Source organism: Hyperoodon ampullatus, assembly GCF_949752795.1.
Source record: "Hyperoodon ampullatus genome assembly, chromosome: 2".
NCBI classification, from domain to species: Eukaryota; Metazoa; Chordata; class Mammalia; order Artiodactyla; family Ziphiidae; genus Hyperoodon; species Hyperoodon ampullatus.
The window spans coordinates 177,257,152-177,274,513 of NC_136915.1; positions in this window are offsets into that span (position 1 = coordinate 177,257,152).

Below are 17,362 nucleotides of genomic sequence, written 5' to 3' on the forward strand. Positions count from 1 at the left end.
GTGGGGGAGGGCATGGGGAGAAGAAAAGGGCAGAGTCAGTAAGTCCAGGTATGTCTGTGTTATGCCCACACACACCAAATAGAACAAGTGGTAAGTGCTCTGAAGAAAAAGGAGGGAAAGGGCTGCCGAGAGCCGTGCGTGGGTCTGTGGGTCGGTGGTTAGTTTACGTGGTAGGGGAGACAGGGAGCGAAAGGCAGGTAGCCTTTGGGGGAGAGGGTGCTGTGCCCCACGAGACCACAGAACCTAAATGTCTGTCAGTCAAAGGCATCTACACCTAGCTGTGCCACCGTCCCTTCATGTTCTACCAACCCCTTCCTCAGATCCATGACACCTGGTCAACCTCTTCCAGGTTGACCGGCAGACCCTCAGGTACTTTCACGCCCCGTAACAGGCCAGGTTGGGGGTCTGGTCTTGCCTCTGTCCTCCTCACTCTCCAGGGCAGGGCGTCGCAGCATTGCTCCTGTCCCAAGCTCCATCTGTGACCTTGATGACCCCTAACCTCTGCAGAGGAGGGGCCATGCAGAGCCGTCATACCTGCACTCCTGGTGGCCTCACGGGTCATTCCCTCGAGGCTGAGGGACAGTGGCTGTGAGCTGCCAGCCTTCCCACATTTTAACTCATTGACTTCTCACTGTAGCCCTGGGAGGGATGTATCACTTTATCCTCAGTTTGCCAGTAAAGAAACTTGCCCATGGCTAGAGAGAGGCAGAGTTGGGCAAGTCTTATCCACTGAAAACCCCGTTCTTTAAGGAAACAAAGCACAGTTATGGAGAGTTTAAACGTCTAGGGTTTAAATAACACCCCAAGCATAGTCACAAGGCAAAAAACAGTGACTCAGGAAAGGACAGAGGACTTAAGTACTCTTAAGTGCTGGCTATGGGTTGGCACAAAAAAGGATTAAGTGCGGAGCCGGGATAGAATGACCAGCTTCGCTATGGGAGAGCCATTTAATACACGTGTGGAGAACTTCGTTCATTTATTTTTCTGTTGCTAAAGGCATTTGTAGAAATTTACAGGAAGGCAGCAAAAAGGTATATGAGTCATCCATAATCTTGCTTTTCAGAGACTACCACTATTAACAGCTGTCAAATATCTGCCTCTGAGATTTTCTCTCATCAGATGGATTGGGGTGATTTTTGTCCCTGGTCAGATGTTAACATTACTTCCCCATGAAGCAGGCCTTTTTGAGGTCCTGTCCCAGTGACCCACCTTCATTCCTACAACGAATGACTCCCCAAGGTGAAAGTGAGGCAGGAGATAGATGGGCTCCAGGCTAGACACTTACAACTGGCCTCCTGTTCACACTTCCTGGGGTGAGAAGAAGATGGGCTCCAGGCTGGACATTCATTACCAGCCCCCTGTTTACATTTCCTGAAGCAAGAGACAAACGGGCTCCGGGACTGCATATTTATGACCAGACTCCTGTCTATATTTCCAGATCTGCACCTCAATATAAAAACCAGCAACAGAAATAGGGTAAATAACCAGACATTGGACATGTTTATGACAGGGATAGAGTGGGACTAAACCCTGTTAAAAGATCAAGAGGTCATACATTTCCCATCCATGGGGCAAGGGAAACATTGCACATGCGCAGAAAGGCTCCTTGGGGGCAAAAAGGAGAGGGCGCCACTCCATAATATGTGATGCTAAGGCCGTCCCATAGGCCTCTGGGCTGTAATCCATCTTGGAAAAAAGTTGCGCATGCATGTTGGAGAGGGTCCTGAGGCAGATCAGGTGTGGAAAAAGAAACCAGATAATTGGCCAAAGGTAAACAAAGAGCCGGAAGAACTGCCTTATATAGATGACTTCAGCACCTCTTTACTGAGCTCCCCCTCATTAGGGGGACGCCCACACCCTTGCTCTCCCGGTGTGCATCTCTGCCTTGCTTCTGTCTTAAGTAAACAAACTGTTTCTCTGTGTGCTCTCCCACTTGTTGTTGTGCTGTGTCTCTAATAATAAAACTTTGTATCTGTTTTTACAGTTTTTGCCTCGTGAGAAATGCATTTTTCACTGGGAGCAGGAGCCAGGGGTTATGGTGGCTAGGATTCCTGATTTTCATCCAGGCTACCCAGGTTCAGTTCCTGGGCAGGGAACTAAGATCTCACTTCACGCCACCACTCACTGCTGCCTCTCGGAGATCACAAGGGCCCCCTGGCAACACCTGACGCCAGGGCCCTGGGACCAGAATCCTTTTGCTCTGTCTCTTACTGGGAGGCACCATCTCTTAAGAAGCCCCTGCAGAGAAGGGCACCTCACTGCTTTGCAGGCCGGCCCAGGCCTTTCTGAGGCCATTCTGATTGTTGGAAAGCTTTTCTCTCCAGGTGAGGTCTGATCGTTAACACAGCATGCTGGATAGGTAACCCAAGTTGCACTAAGTTTCTTTTTTTTTGTCTTTTTTTTTTTTTAATCACCTTCCTTGCAGTCAGTTTTAAAAAATCCAAAATGTTTCTTACATGAACTACTTGATATCTTCTTTCTCAGTCATCTGTGGCTGCCTTAACAAAATAGCACCAACTGGGGGGCTTAAACAATAGACACTTATTTCTCACAGTGCTGGAGGCTGGGAAGTCCAAGACCAAGGTGCCGGCAAGGTAGGTTTCATTCTGACACCTCCTCTCTCGGCTTGTAGCGGTCACCACCTCACCATGTGCTCACATGACCTCTTTTGTGTGAGTGGAGAGAGGAAGCTCTGGTGTCTCCCCTCATAAGGGCACTAATCCCATCATGAAGGCTCCCCACACCCACTTCACAACCTCATCTAAACTTTATACCTCTCGGACTTCCCTGGTGACACTGGTTAGGAATCTGCCTGCCAATGCAGGGGACACAGGTTCGAGCCGTGGCCTGAGAAGGTCCCACGTGCCGTGGAGCAACTAAGCCCGTGCACCACAACTACTGAAGCCTGCGTGCCATAACTACTGAAGCCTACACACCTAGAGCCCGTGCTCCACAACAAGAGAAGCCACCGCAATGAGAAGAAGCCCATGCACCGCAAGGAAGAGTAGCCCCCGCTCACTGCAATTAGAGAAAGCCTGCGTGCAGCAACGAAGACCCAACACAGCCATACATACATACATACATACATACATACATACATACATACATACATAAATAAAAATATATATATATATATATATATATATATATCAAATAAAATAAACTTAATACCTCTCAAGGCCCCACCACCTAGTGCCATCACATTGGGGCTTAGGGCTTCAACATATCAATCTCAAGGGGACACAAGCATTCAGTCCATAGCACCATGCCAGGTCCGCCAACCCTGAATGATTTTGTGAACCAACCCTCATCAAGAAAGAATGACTTTTGAAAGGTCTGTAAAGTGAGGGCTGCCAACCAGCTTCTCAGGACTCCATTCTAGGATTGTCTGCCTTATGCTGGCCTTTCTGGGACAGACCCCTCCCACCCATGTCCTCTGCCTGGCTCTTGTTTATAGAAAAACTTTATCCTCCTAGGCCTTCCCTGAGTTCTAAAGAACAAATTTAATCAGAGAAGTGAGAAAATGCAGAAGCAAAGGAAAACAGTCAAGCAAGGCAAAATAATAATAGTTTAGCCACTAAACAAGGTCAGGGAATTTTAGTTTCTCCTCAAGGGCTATAGATAATATTCTGTGCCATGTCCTTTGAGCTGTTTTGCAGATACTGAAATCCCCACCAGGTGGAAGAAGTTAACTATGTTGCCCACAAGCATGGAGACCCCAGAACCAGAAGGTGGATGATGTTGACTCCTGATGACCTCACCACCAACCCATCAGAAGAATGTCCACGAGCTGATCATGCACCCCACCCCCACCCTCCCTTATCCTGTGTAAAAACCTTTCTTGATAGCCTTCAGGTAGTGTGGGCCTTTGAAGCACTAGCCACCTGGACTCCTTGCTTGGAGCCCAGCAGTAAATGCACACTTCCCTTCACCACAACCCAGTATCAGCATATTGGCTTTATTGGGTGAGCAGACCCAAGTTTGGTTCGGTAACAATGCCGTGCTCCATGTCTCCAAACCCCCTTGGAAGCCAGTGAAATACTTATTACTCAGCAAAAGTTTAGTGAGCACTTCCAGGCTCTGTCGGAGAGCTGGGGACATGGTGGCAAACAGACAAATACGGCTCCCGCGCTCACAAAGCCCATGTGATGGTTCATGACTGAATTGAACAAATATCTGGATAGGATGATTTCTGGTAGAGAGATGTGCTAGGAAGAAAGTAAGGGAAATGGGCAAGGGTAGATCCCAGTTTTGTGGAGCCTGAAGCTTGTTTGGGGGCCCTCTTCAAGAAAAAGAATACATGGGCTATGAGCTTCCCAGGGCTGCCATAACAAAGTGTCACAAACTGGGAGCCTCAACAATTCTCTCACAGTTCTGGAGGCTAGAAATCCAAGGTGTTGGTTCCTTCAGAGGGCTCTGAGGGCACATGCGTTCCAGGCCTCTCTCCAGTCATTCCTTGGCTGGTAGATGCACCACCACCCCCCACCCCATCCTCACCTTCACGTGGCATTGTCCCTGTGTGTTGTGTTTTGTTTTTTTTTTTAGAGACGGGTTACGTTAAGCAAATACGTTAAATGATTGAGCAAATAAGTAAATACATTGAGGATAGTGGGAAGGTGGTTTCTTACTGTCAGAGAATGGACTTAGAAAGAACCCTTGGGTATTGGACTAGAATTAGAACTATCATTTTAAACTAATTTTAATATGCATATTTATGTATTTTATTCATGTATATATAATATAAACATACAGGTATGTATATTATATGTACACATACTGATATGGAAATTCTTATAGATGTATATGTACCCTTACACATTCATATATTTACTAACTCTTTCCCCTGAGATAGTGACACCCTAATAACAATGAACCCACTGAGCAGCCAGATCCTGGTTTGTAAATACTCCTACACCAAAAAGGAACAAAAGCTCTGTGGAATGATTCAGGGCTGGGACAGAGGAAGTCCCAGCCTGGAATACCTTATTGTGCCACAGAGTAATGAAATGTTCAAAAAAATGATGAAGACCAAAGTCAACTTGAACCAGCTCCCACTGGCCAAAGCTAGGACAACTGAGGGTCAAAATAAATAATGAGGATATCAGATTACTATCCATTGAATAAAATACATTAACTGGTATGAATAAATGAGTAAACAAATGAAGAGAAAGATTTTTCTTTACAATAGATGCCAACTAACAAATGTAGAAGGAACAAATCATATATCTGGCAAGGGACTTATATCTAGAATATACAAAGAACTATTGCAACTTATTAATAAAAAGATAAATAACAATTAAAAAATACGTAGGGCTTCTCTGGTGGCGCAGTGGTTGAGAGCCTGCCTGCCGATGCAGGGGACACGGGTTCGTGCCCTGGTCCAGGAAGATCCCACATGCCGCAGAGCGGCTGGGCCCGTGAGCCATGGCTGCTGAACCTGCACATCCGGAGCCTGTGCTCCACAATGGCAGAGGCCACAACAGCGAGAGGCCTGCGTACCGAAAAAAAAATAATAATAAAATAGGTAAAGGACCCGAACAAACATTTGTTATGGGTTGAATTGTATCCCTCCAAAAATATATTTTGAAATTCTACCCCCGAGTACCTCAAAATGTGACCTTATTTGGTAATAGGGTCATTACAGATGCAATTAGTTAAGATGAGGTCAAACAAGAGTAGGGTGGGCCTTAATCCAATATGATTGATGTCCTTATAAGAAGACAGCCATGTGAAGACATAAACACAGGGAGAAGACCATGTGAAGATGGAGGCAAAGATGGGAGTGACAAGCCAAGGAATGCCAAGAATTGCCAGCCATCACCAGAGCTCAGAGAAAGACAATGGACACATTCTCCTTCAGAGTCCTCAGAAGGAACCAACCTTGCTGACTCCTTGATTCAAGCACACTGTCACTCTTAACTCTCACAAGCACTCTATGGGATGGATATGTTACTATCCTTGCTTCACAGATACATAGAATGAGGCTCAGAGAAGCCAAGAAACTTGGTCAAGGTCCCACAACTAATGAGTGATGGAACCGAGATTCTAAGCCAAGTCAGCTTGGTCCAGAACCCAAGTTCATTACCACCACCACAAAACTCTTGATGCAGCAGTTCAAGAAATTACTTTCATCTGTAGAAGAGTCTGCTGATAATTAACTATGTACTGAGAGCCACGCTAGGATCAAAGAGTATTATCATGGTCCCAGCCCAAACTAGAGATCTAACTTTCTAGTGGGAGAGACCAGTCAAGGGTCAAAAGGACTTCAGGGCTCACTTCCCACCACTCCCTGCAACTACGTCACTGAGGTACTCTGTCTGGGCAGCTCTTCCCAGTTACATCTGTAGCCTCACCCCTTCCTCCAGCCCCTGTTGGAAGGTCTTTAGAGTTCTCAGGCTGGAAGGGCAGAGGGTGGTAACTCCATGATTTTCACAAAGTGGTCGATTCTGTGGCAATGACAAGCCATAAGCTTGGTTTTAAACCATCTCTTCCAGAGTAGTATGATGGCTGGAACCTTCCTGGAGCAGCTGGCTTCTTGGAAAAAGCCTTCTGGGGCTGTGGGTGTGGTTTGGGAAGAATAATACAAGAGACTTCAAGAGGAACAATACAGCCAAAGTGTGGGAAAAGAAAGATGGCATCGGAAGCCTTATTAGGGAAATGAGCGAGGGAAGAGGTGAGAATGTAAAGAAGGGGTGGGGCAAAGAGTTCAGATTTCAGGCAAGGGGACCCTGGGTTTCCAAATGAGCACCTAGACGAAATCCTCAGATTCCCTACTTCAAAGACAAGGTCCTCTTGACATGTGCTTTTGGTGCCTCATACCTGCCTCTGTTTCATCACACACGCTTGGGTTTTTGCTCTTTTATTCATTTCTCACCATCTAGTCTTCCCCCCTATTTTAAAATAATATGTTATATTCCAAACACAGAAAAAAAAAAAACCTCATAAGATAAAATAACAAACACCTGTGGACTTGACATTGAAATTTAAAAAATAGTGACATTTTGTCTCATTGCTTGGGATCTTTTTTTTTTTTTTACATCTTTATTGGAGTATAATTGCTTAACAATGGTGTGTTAGTTTCTGCTTTATAACAAAGTGACGTCTTCTTATAAGTCTTGTTGGATCAGGGGCCCACTCCTCCAGCATGGCCTTGTCTTTTTTATTTTTTTAATTTTTATTTTATGTTGAAGTATAGTTGATTAACAATGTTGTGTTAGTTTCAGTGTACAGCAAAGCGATTCCGTTTTACATACACATGTATCTATTCTTTTTCAAATTCTTTTCCCATTTAGGATATTACAGAATACTGAGCAGCGTTCCCTGTGCTATACAGTCGGTCCTTGTTGGTCATCTATTTTATATATAGCAGTGTATATATGTCAGTCCCAAAGCCCCAATTTATTCCCACCCCCCGCCAGCATGACCTCATCTTGGCTAATCACATCCACGATGACCCTATGTCCAATAAGGTCCAATTCTGAGGTATGGGCACTAGGACTTCAATGTGTCTTTTTGGGGGGACACGATTCAACCCCCAACACAAGGCTAGGGCTCCTCCAGGGCTTGCAGGGGCCCTGTGCCAGCGGGGGGCTCTGAGGTATAAGCTTCTTCAGCGTGGCAGCAGCTCTACCCCTGGGATGTGGGTGGTGAACTGTGTGGTGAGGGGCCCAGCAGGCCCATCAGTGCCCCTCCTGTCCTCTCCACCCACTCCGGAGGTCCCAGTCCCCCTTTTGCAGAAGCCCTCCTGGGTCTCTCAAGGGCTTCCTCTGCCCACAGCCCCAGCAGACTAGAAGTGGTCTCAGGAGAATCCACCAGCCAGAGAGGAACAGGGGTTGGTGAATGTACACCTCAGCCTCTTCCTCCCTCAGAGGGACCTTTTAAAAGATCTTTTATCGTAAGTGCAGATGCAGAAAAACACAGCGAAGACATCGAGGGCTTCTTGAACTACTCTAAGGCAGACACCCCGTAACCACTGGTGGGACGTTCTGCGGTGTGGTCCGTCCAGTCTCAGGAGCTGCAGCACCAAGGTGACCTTTATCTGACTTATCTCCCCATCTCTGTCTTGCTCCTGGGACCACCTTCTAAATAAAGGGCTTGCACCAAATTCTTGTTTCTGGGTCCATTTTGGGGGAAACTCAAAAGCAGGCAGTTGGTAAGGAAAGGTCTCTTTAAAGAGATGGCATCTGAGGTGAGACCTGGGTGTTGAGAAGGCGTTGGCCACGCAGGGACGCGGCCTAGTGTTGGGGGGCGGCAGGGTGCGGGGAGGCGGGGACACGATGACCGCAGAGGCCCCAGGACAGTGGGCCCGGGGGTGCACGGGGAACAGGAGGAAGCCCGCTGTGGCTGCAGCATAGGCACGGGAGAGGCAGCGGAAGCCTGGAAATCCTGCGTGTGTGTGTGTCTGTCTGTGTGTGTCTGTGCTGTGTGTCCGCAGGTATGTGAGTCACGTGGGAGGTGGGATGAGGGCCCCTGTGGGGAGAGGCCTCCTCCTTCTTCCCTTTTCACCCCTGCGGCCTGACACGTCCCCACACACACACTCACAGGAAGCTGTTTTGAAAACCCCATTTCACGTGCCCATGCGAGTCCCGCGACAAGTATCTATTCAGATCAGGTTGTTAGGAACCAAATCGTCTCAACACCAGCTGCGCTAAGTGCGGCGATCCCTGAATAACCAGGACCCAGCTTCAGCTCCCCTGTGTTGGCTAATGATGGAAACACAATTGCGGTTGCCCAATAGGGGCTCCGAAGCTGGGGCACCCCTTCCAGGAGGACAATTGGCAGCTACTTAAATAAGCCCTAGCTGCAAAGGGGGAGTGAGTCAGGGTGTTGAAAGCTGCCCTCACCTGAAGCTGGGGTGGGTGCGGCTCCCTCTCTGACTAATGATTACCTGCCTTTGTTACTCTAGTGTGAGACAGGCCTGCCGTGGAATGCTGGTGGTGTGGGTTGACATACCCAGTGACGAGTTTTGCTGAAAAGAGGAAACCACTCAAGTCAGACTCATAGAGACAGAAAGTAGAATGACAGGTGCCAGGGCCTGGGGGTTCAATGGGTACAGACTTTCAACTCTGTAAGATGAAACGGCTCTGGAGGTTGGGTGTACAACAATGTGAATGTACTTAATACTACTTAAGAATGGTTAAGGTAAATTTTGTTATGTGGATTTTACTACAATTAAAAAGAAAAAATTCTTGGGCTTCCCTGGTGGCGAAGTGGTTGCAAGTCTGCCTGCCGATGCAGGGGACATGGGTTCGTGCCCCGGTCCGGGAAGATCCCACATGTCGCGGAGTGGCTGGGCCCGTGAGCCATGGCCGCTGACCCTGCGCATCCGGAGCCTGTGCTCCACAACGGGAGAGGCCACAACGGTGAGAGGCCCGCGTACAGCCAAAAAAAAAAAAAGGAAAAAATTCTTTACAAAACCCAAGTGACAGACCACATTTTGAGGTAGCAAACGTTAACTGCTATGGTTGGAACAATTGTGACGTCGCCTTTGGTTTCTGGCACTGTTCCAAATGACTCATCCAGCACCTTGATGTTCCCAGGGGCAGTAGATGTCATCACAACCCAAACCCTCCCAGTGGCAGTGCCTTAAGTATTTCATCTCCACGATCCATCCCTGGGACCCTGGCGACTAGGTTTTACAGCTGAGGCTTATTAAGTAGCTGCCAGTTGTCCTGTTAGGAGGAGGAGTCGGCATTTTGAGGAGCTCACAGCATCCTGCTGTCACCTTCTTTTCTTGTTGGCAAACTGGGCCCAGGTTTTGCCTGCTTTTGCTAAGATGGCAACTGGAGTATCTAAACTGGGCTTTGCAGGGTTGCATTATTTGGAAAACCATAGCTTCTGAGATAGTTCTTAAAACTGTGCGGTTAGGGCTTCCCTGGTGACGCAGTGGTTGGGGGTCCGCCTGCTGATGCGGGGGACACGGGTTCGTGCCCCGGTCCAGGAAGATCCCACATGCCGCGGAGCGGCTGGGCCCATGAGCCATGGCCGCTGAGCCTGCGCGTCCGGAGCCCGTGAGAGGCTGCAACGTGAGAGGCCACAGCAGTGAGAGGCCCGCGTACCGCAAAAAAAAAAAAAAAAAAGTGAACTCCAGGCCACAGGCTCCTGTTCTGACTTCTGCTTAAGCACCCTGTGGCCCCATCAAATGTGGAAATAACTTGAGGGGGTTACAGGCTATGCCACCCATCCCCACTCCCACCCTTTTGGGTGCCACCCTGTCGCTGGGCCTGCTACCCAAATTCCTGGGAGTGTTGGAATTGATATTATCTTTAAAAAAAACTTCACACGTTACACTAATTAGGAGAGGGCTCTGAATTCAAGAAAAATGTTCATTTTAAGTCCAAATGCAAAAGTCATGGACTTTGAATTTAGACACTGGACTTGAGTTGACTGTGGCTTTAGACAAGTTACTTACTCTTTCCTATTCATTTGTTTTCTTGGCTGCGAAATGAGGCTGATACCAATGGGAAGATTAACAGGGCATGAAGAGACCAGCCCAGGCAACAGCTCAGTGCCTGGCACATGGCAGGACCGCCATTAATATTGTCAGTTAGGGTTCTCTGGGAACAAGTAGGTTTATCGCCCTTTTGTTCTCAGAAATAGTTTGGCTTCTTACCATATCATTCTGTGAAGTAGATTAAATTCTTCCTACACCTGTGCTTACATTATGAGTTTACTCAGTAAACGTTTACAGAGCCAGGGTAACCCTCAGGGCAGACAGGTCCAAATGTGTCTGGAGCAATGTCACTTTTCCCTAGAAGTTCAACCATGGGCCTGAGCTAGTTGCAGAGACAGCTTGTGGCATCGTTAGGTGTTTCTCCCTGGAATATGGGGAGGGGACTGGGGAGCGGGTGGGTTTCAGCCTTTGTGGTAGAGCATTCAGAGACCCCAGGATTCCAAACTGCATGGCACTGAAGCCCAACACCCTTGCTTCACACACGAACAAACAGAGGTTCTTCAGAGATAAGTAAGTAACTTCAGTCATGAAGCCTCACACTGTGTGGACTAGGGCTTGGGCTTGGGAACAAGCTACTTAAGGTCTGGGTTCTGGGAGATAAAAAGCTGGCTAGCCTGAAGCAAGTTACCTAACTTCTTGGATTCTCTGTTTCCTCTTCCTGTAAATGTAAGTAAGATTACCGACTTTACATTGTGAGATTTAAAAGGAAATAATGATGCTAAATTGAAATAAGACACTGGGACTTCCCTGGTGGCACAGTGGTTAAGTAAGACTCCTAATTCCCAATGCAGGGGACCTGGGTTCTATCCCTGGTCAGGGAACTAAGATCCCACATGCACGCTGCAACCAAGAGTTCTCATGCCACAACTAAGGAGCCCGCGAGCCGCAATTAAGGTGCCCACGTGCCGCAACTAAGACCTGGAGCAACCAAATAAACAAATATTAAAAAAAACAAACAAACACTTAACCATTCTTGTCAGGATGTAGGATTTTTATTTTAAAAAAGAAAGAAAGAAAAGACAGTGACTTTCCTAATACATGATCACTCTTTTTTTTAAAATTAATTAATTTATTTTTGGCTGTTTTGGGTCTTCGTTGCTGCGCGTGGGCTTTCTCTACTTGCAGAGAGCAGGGGCTACTCTTCGTTGCGGTGCGCGGGCTTCTCATTGCGGTGGCTTCTGTTGTTGCAGAGCACAGGCTCTAGGTGCACGGGCTTCAGTAGTTGTGGCTCGCAGGCTCAGTAGTTGTGGCACATGGGCTTAGTTGCTACGCGGCATGTGGGATCTTCCAGGACCAGGGCTGGAACCCATGTCCCCTGCATTGGCAGATGGATTCTTAACCACTGCGCTAGGGAAGCCCCTATGATCACTCTTATCTCTGATCCTTTGAGAAAGGAGACAACAAAGGGATCAAAGGGATGAGTGAGTCCACCCAGGCACCTCCCAGGGAGCCTGACCCGAGCGCTCAGGGGCGGAGGAATCTCACACATAGTTGGAGAAATCTCCTGACTCTACAAAGGAAGAGAATCAGGGACTCTAGATCAGTTAGCTAAATGCCAACTCAGTTCCCAAAGGACTAAGGAAGTTTTTGGAATTTGACTTTTGCCCTTTTCTCTGGCCCAGCTCCTCCCTCTGGTGGAAACAAACAGCTCTGGTCAAACTGCTTTAGACCCAGCTTGTCTGGTGGCCCTGGGCTGGGACCCCAGAGGGAATCAGGTACTCTGAAGGGAAAGAATGAAATCTTCAGGAATTTGATGAATCTGTCATTCAGAGTTGATTTCTGGTGAATCCTCTTGCTTTTATTTATCTGTTTTTGAGAAGGTAGCTGGAGATGAAAAACTTGCTTTTACGAAATCGAGGGATGACAGAGTTTGAATTAGAATCTGCAGTTGTTTTCAACTCTAAAAGTTCTTAAAGTCAAGTGCAGTGGGTGAGCTACCAGATTTATTTATGAACCTGTGAAGAGAAAGCAGCGACCCCGGCGGGGGCACTTGGTCAGGTGTGCACGGAACCAAAGGGACATGCAGGGTTTAGAAGCCTAGCTGGTTAGACCAGCGCTTTCATTGTCAGCGCTGAAGCAGACGTGACAAAGCATGGAAAGGTGATATGAAAGTGCTTTCACTCAAGACAACAGCAGAAAAGAAGCACTTTCTGGCACACTTAAGGCCCAGCCTGGAGGGGAAACCAGTTGTCAAGACGTGTGGTTATTAAATCAACTATACTCCAATAAAAATTTTAAAAATAAATAAAATTTGCTTGCAAAATTGTAAAAAAAAAAAAAGATGTGTGGTTATGGCTAAGATCGGAGACTGCTCTTAGGGGGCCGGAAACCTCAACCTTAACCTCCATGTGCCAAAAAAATCTCAGCTAATAAGTGGGAAGGAAATTGGAGGCTTTAACCACTGCGAAACGAAGGACTATCCCCTTCCGTTTTTGACCAATGAAGGGTTACTCTGGGTCTGAGGGCCTGTTTCAGCAGCCTTGCATAATAAACTCACAGGGGAGGAATATTAGTGGCCCTCCTTGGATTAGCGAATTGCTGACCTACAAGGATTTAGAACCCAACATTGAGGGCAACTCAATTCCTCCAGGCCATTTCACGATGCAACGATTCTGTGCCTTTGCTGAGGATTACAAATACAGGGATGTGTGCCTGATAACACGTAATCCACTCTTCTTTTCTTTCTTTTTTTTTTTTTTTTTGCTGTGTTTGGGTCTTCATTGCTGCACGTGGGCTTTCTCTAGTTGTGGCGAGCGGGGGCTACTCTTCGTTTGCAGCGCACGGGCTTCTCATTGCGGTGGTTTCTATTGTTGTGGAGCACAGGCTCCAGGCGCGCTGGCTCAGTAGTTGTGGCTTGCGGGCTTAGTTGCTCCACAGCATATGGGATCTTCCCAGACCAGGCATCGAATCCGTGTCTTCTGCATTGGCAGGTGGATTCTTAACCACTGTGCCAGCAGGGAAGTCCACGTAATCCACTCTGAACTCTAGAAATGCTGCCTGGGTTTCTTTGGGTTCTGTCTTTTGAAGAAAATTCTAAGTGTGTGCCCCAGACCCCCTCGGACCCCTTCCTTTTGATCTTCGTGTGCCAGTTCACACACGCCTGTTATAGCAGCTACCTTCTGAGCAGCAGTGATGCATTCACTTGTCAGCATCTGAAAGCTTCCCCTCTGCTAGGTCCAGTTATTTGCTTTATGAACCATCTGCCAATTTGGATTAAATTCGGCAAAAACAAACTCCATTTTCAGATGACGCTCCCCATTCTTCTTCTTCCTCTACCATGTCATCAATTTTCTAACCAAAAAGTACCGGCATGCTCTGACCTGCATATCCTTCTGTTGTCAAATCCTGCTCCTTTTTCCAACGGGGACCCTCCCTGGGTTGTTACCACACTCTGTTTTGCTAATCCCCATCGCAGACCTCACCCTCAGCCCGGTGGGGATCTCTGGCTTTGATGTCTTCAGGCCTCTGCTGCCACCTCTCCTCCACTCTGAGCCCCCGTTGCAGGTGCCCCCCTCATCCTTGTCCTATCTCAGAATCAGATACATCGAGCCGGTCTCAGGGGTTTAGTGCTGTTGGGTTTCTGAGGGTAAAGGTTTTTCAGGGCCTTCCCAGCCCTAGGGTTAGACTATCCTTGCTTCATTTCAAATGACTAAGGCTCCTGGAGAGTTTTCCTAAGACAAGAAATAACACATTTCCCTCCTTATCCAGGCAAAGAAACTTCTGAGTCAGCTGGGTCAGCGGAACATCAAGAGCACGGGTGTGGACGGCCCTGCCGCTCGCAGCACACACCCCTCACGCTGATTTCTCGGAACCTCCGTGTCTTCATGGGAGCATGTGGGATATGGTATCTCTCTCCCCCAGGCCAACGTGGATTAAAATGCGAGCCTGTGGGGCTTCCCTGGTGGCGCAGTGGTTGAGAGTCCGCCTGCCGATGCAGGGGACACGGGTTCGTGCCCCGGTCTGGGAAGATCCCACATGCCGCAGAGCGGCTGGGCCTGTGAGCCATGGCCGCTGAGCCTGCGCGTCCGGAGCCTGTGCTCCGCAACGGGCGAGGCCACAACAGTGAGAGGTCCGTGTACCGCAAGAAAAAAAAAAAAAAAAAAAAAAAACGAGCCTATGGGGACAGTCTGGCAGAGTTCAGACACTGATCAACGGTACTGTTGTGTGCCCTCCACTCAGTTCCAGCCATGTCGTGACTCTCCTGTGTAAGGCACTGAGTCCTTTGTTACTGAATTCTTTCATTTTTTAAAATTTTTATTGGAGTCCAGTTGACTTACAATGTTGTGTACGTTTCAGGTGTACAGGAAAGTGATTCTTTTCCCATATAGGTCATTACAGAGTATTGAGTAGAGTTCCCTGTGCTACACAGTAGCTCCTTGTTAGTCATCTATTTTATATATAATAGTGTGTGTATGTTAATCCCAGTCTCCTAATTTATTGCTTCCCCTCATGTTTCCCCTTTGGTAACGATAAATTTTATTTCGAGTTCTGTGAGTCTTTCTGTTTTGTAGAAAAGTTCACTTGTATTATTTTTTTTAATATCATGTAAGTTTCAGGTATACAACAAAGTGATTCACAATTTTTATTTATTTTAAAATATTTATTTATTTATTTTTGGCTGTGTCGGGTCTTAATTGCGGCACACAGGATCTTTCATTGTAGCACACGGGCTTCTCTCTAGTTGTGGTGCATGGGCTTAGTTGCTCTGCGGCATGTGGGATCTTAGTTCCCTGACTAGGGATCGAACCCACATCCCCTGCATTGGAAGGCGGATTCTTAGCCACTGGACCACCAGGGAAGTCCCATTTGTATCATTTTTTATTAGATCCCACATATAAGTGATGTGATGTTTGTCTTTCTCTGACTTACTTCACTTAGTATGATAATCTCTGGGTCCATCCATGTTGCTGCAGATGGCTTTTTTTTTTTTTTTTTTTACTTATTTATTGTATTTATTTTTGGCTGTGTTGGGTCTTCGTTGCTGCATGCACGTGGGCTTTCTCAAGTTGCGTCGAGTGGGGGCTACTCTTCATTGTGGTGCACAGGCTTTTCATTGCAGTGGCTTCTCTTGTTGTGGAGCACGGGCTCTAGGCGCACGGGCTTCAGTAGTTGTGGCACGCAGGCTCAGTAGTCGTGGCTCGCAGGCTCTAGAGCACAGGCTCAGTAGTTGTGGCACACGGGCTTAGTTGGTCCGCGGCATGTGGGATCTTCCCGGACCAGGGCTCGAACCCGTGTCCCCTGCATTGGCAGGTGGATTCTTAACCACTGCGCCACCAGGGAAGCCCAAATGGCTTTATTGCTGAATTCTGATTCCATTTGCATATCCCAGCACTACAGCATCAGCTCCTTAACTGGGGACCATGATTTGTCTTTGCATCCTCTCTGCCTAACGCAGTGCCTGGCCAAGTACCTGTAGAATGAATAAGTAAGTGCATTTTTACTTTGGATTTAAACCTTAGTGTTTCATATTAGAATTTAGATGGGCCCTTTCCTCAGCTTCTGCTGAAATGCTTGATCTTTCCAAGGAAGCTAAGGCAGTGTTGAAGTGAGGCCCTCATTTCTGGTGCTCACTGCACCTGGCAGCCGCCCGCTCGGCACACACCCCTCCACAGCCTCCGTCTCCGAGCTCACCTGCATCTACCCAACCCTTATCCTGCACGAGGATGAGGTGCCACTAACGTAGGGTATGATCAACGCCCTCATTAAAGCAGCCAGTGTGAATGTCGAACCTTTCTGGCCAGGTTTGTTTGCAAAGGCCCTGGCCAATGTCAACATCAAGACCTTATCTGCAACACAGGGCTAGTGGCTCTGCCCAGCAGGAGGTCCTGCCCCGATGGAGGACAAAATGGGAGCAAAACAAGAAGGCTCTGAGGAGTCTGACGATGGCATAGGCTTTGGTCTTTTTGATTATATCTCCTTTGTATTATGTTCAATAAAAAGCTGACCTCTTAAAAAAAATAAAAAAGAATTTTAGATCGTTAAGTCAAAAACCCCCAGAGATCTAGCCAGAACTGCTGGCACACAGGAAGGGATGGACAAGACAGTGGAACGAAAGCACATGTGGTAACACATGGGAACTATGTTTTCCTTCCCACTCCCGTTGCAGGACTAGGCTCATTAGACAAGCCCTGTGAAGCATGGTCAAGAGTCTGGGTTCTGGAGTCACTGTCTCAATCTCAGATCCTGTCTCTGCAACTCACTAAGTGTGACCTTGAGCCAGCTACTCTCTGAGCCTGTCTTCTCGTCTATAAAATGAAGATATTAATAGTACTACCTACATCACAGACATACTGAGAATGAAATAAGATAATGCATAAACTTAGGGCTCAGTGAATAATAAGAATTCTCAATAAATGGCCAGTGTTCAGTGGACTGACTACACACTCAAAGGTTATTCAAATGCCCTCCATCTTTTGTTTTTTAAATTAATTAATTAATTAATTAATTTTTGGCTGCGTTGGGTCTTCATTGCTGCACACAGGCTTTCTCTAGTTGCGGCAAGCGGGGGCTACTCTTCGTTGCAGTGCGCGGGCTTCTCATTGCAGTGGCTTCCCTTGTTGCGGAGCACGGGCTCTAGGTGCGCAGGCTCAGTAGTTGTGGCTCGCGGGCTCTAGAGCGCAGGCTCAGTAGTTGTGGTGCACGGGCTTAGTTGCTCTGCGGCATGTGGGATCTTCCTGGACCAGGGCTCGAACCCATGTCCCCTGCATTGGCAGGTGGATTCTTAACCACTGCTCCACCAGGGAAGCCCTTGTTTCTGTTTTCAATGAAAAGCTTCTCAAGTTTAAGGATAGCCTCTATTGGTCTCTCTCCATTCATTAAGCACTTACTTTGAGCCAAGCACTGTTCTTGTTAGGGTTGGGGAACAGAGAAATAAAAGATCATCCCTGCCCTTAAGAAATTACAGCCTCA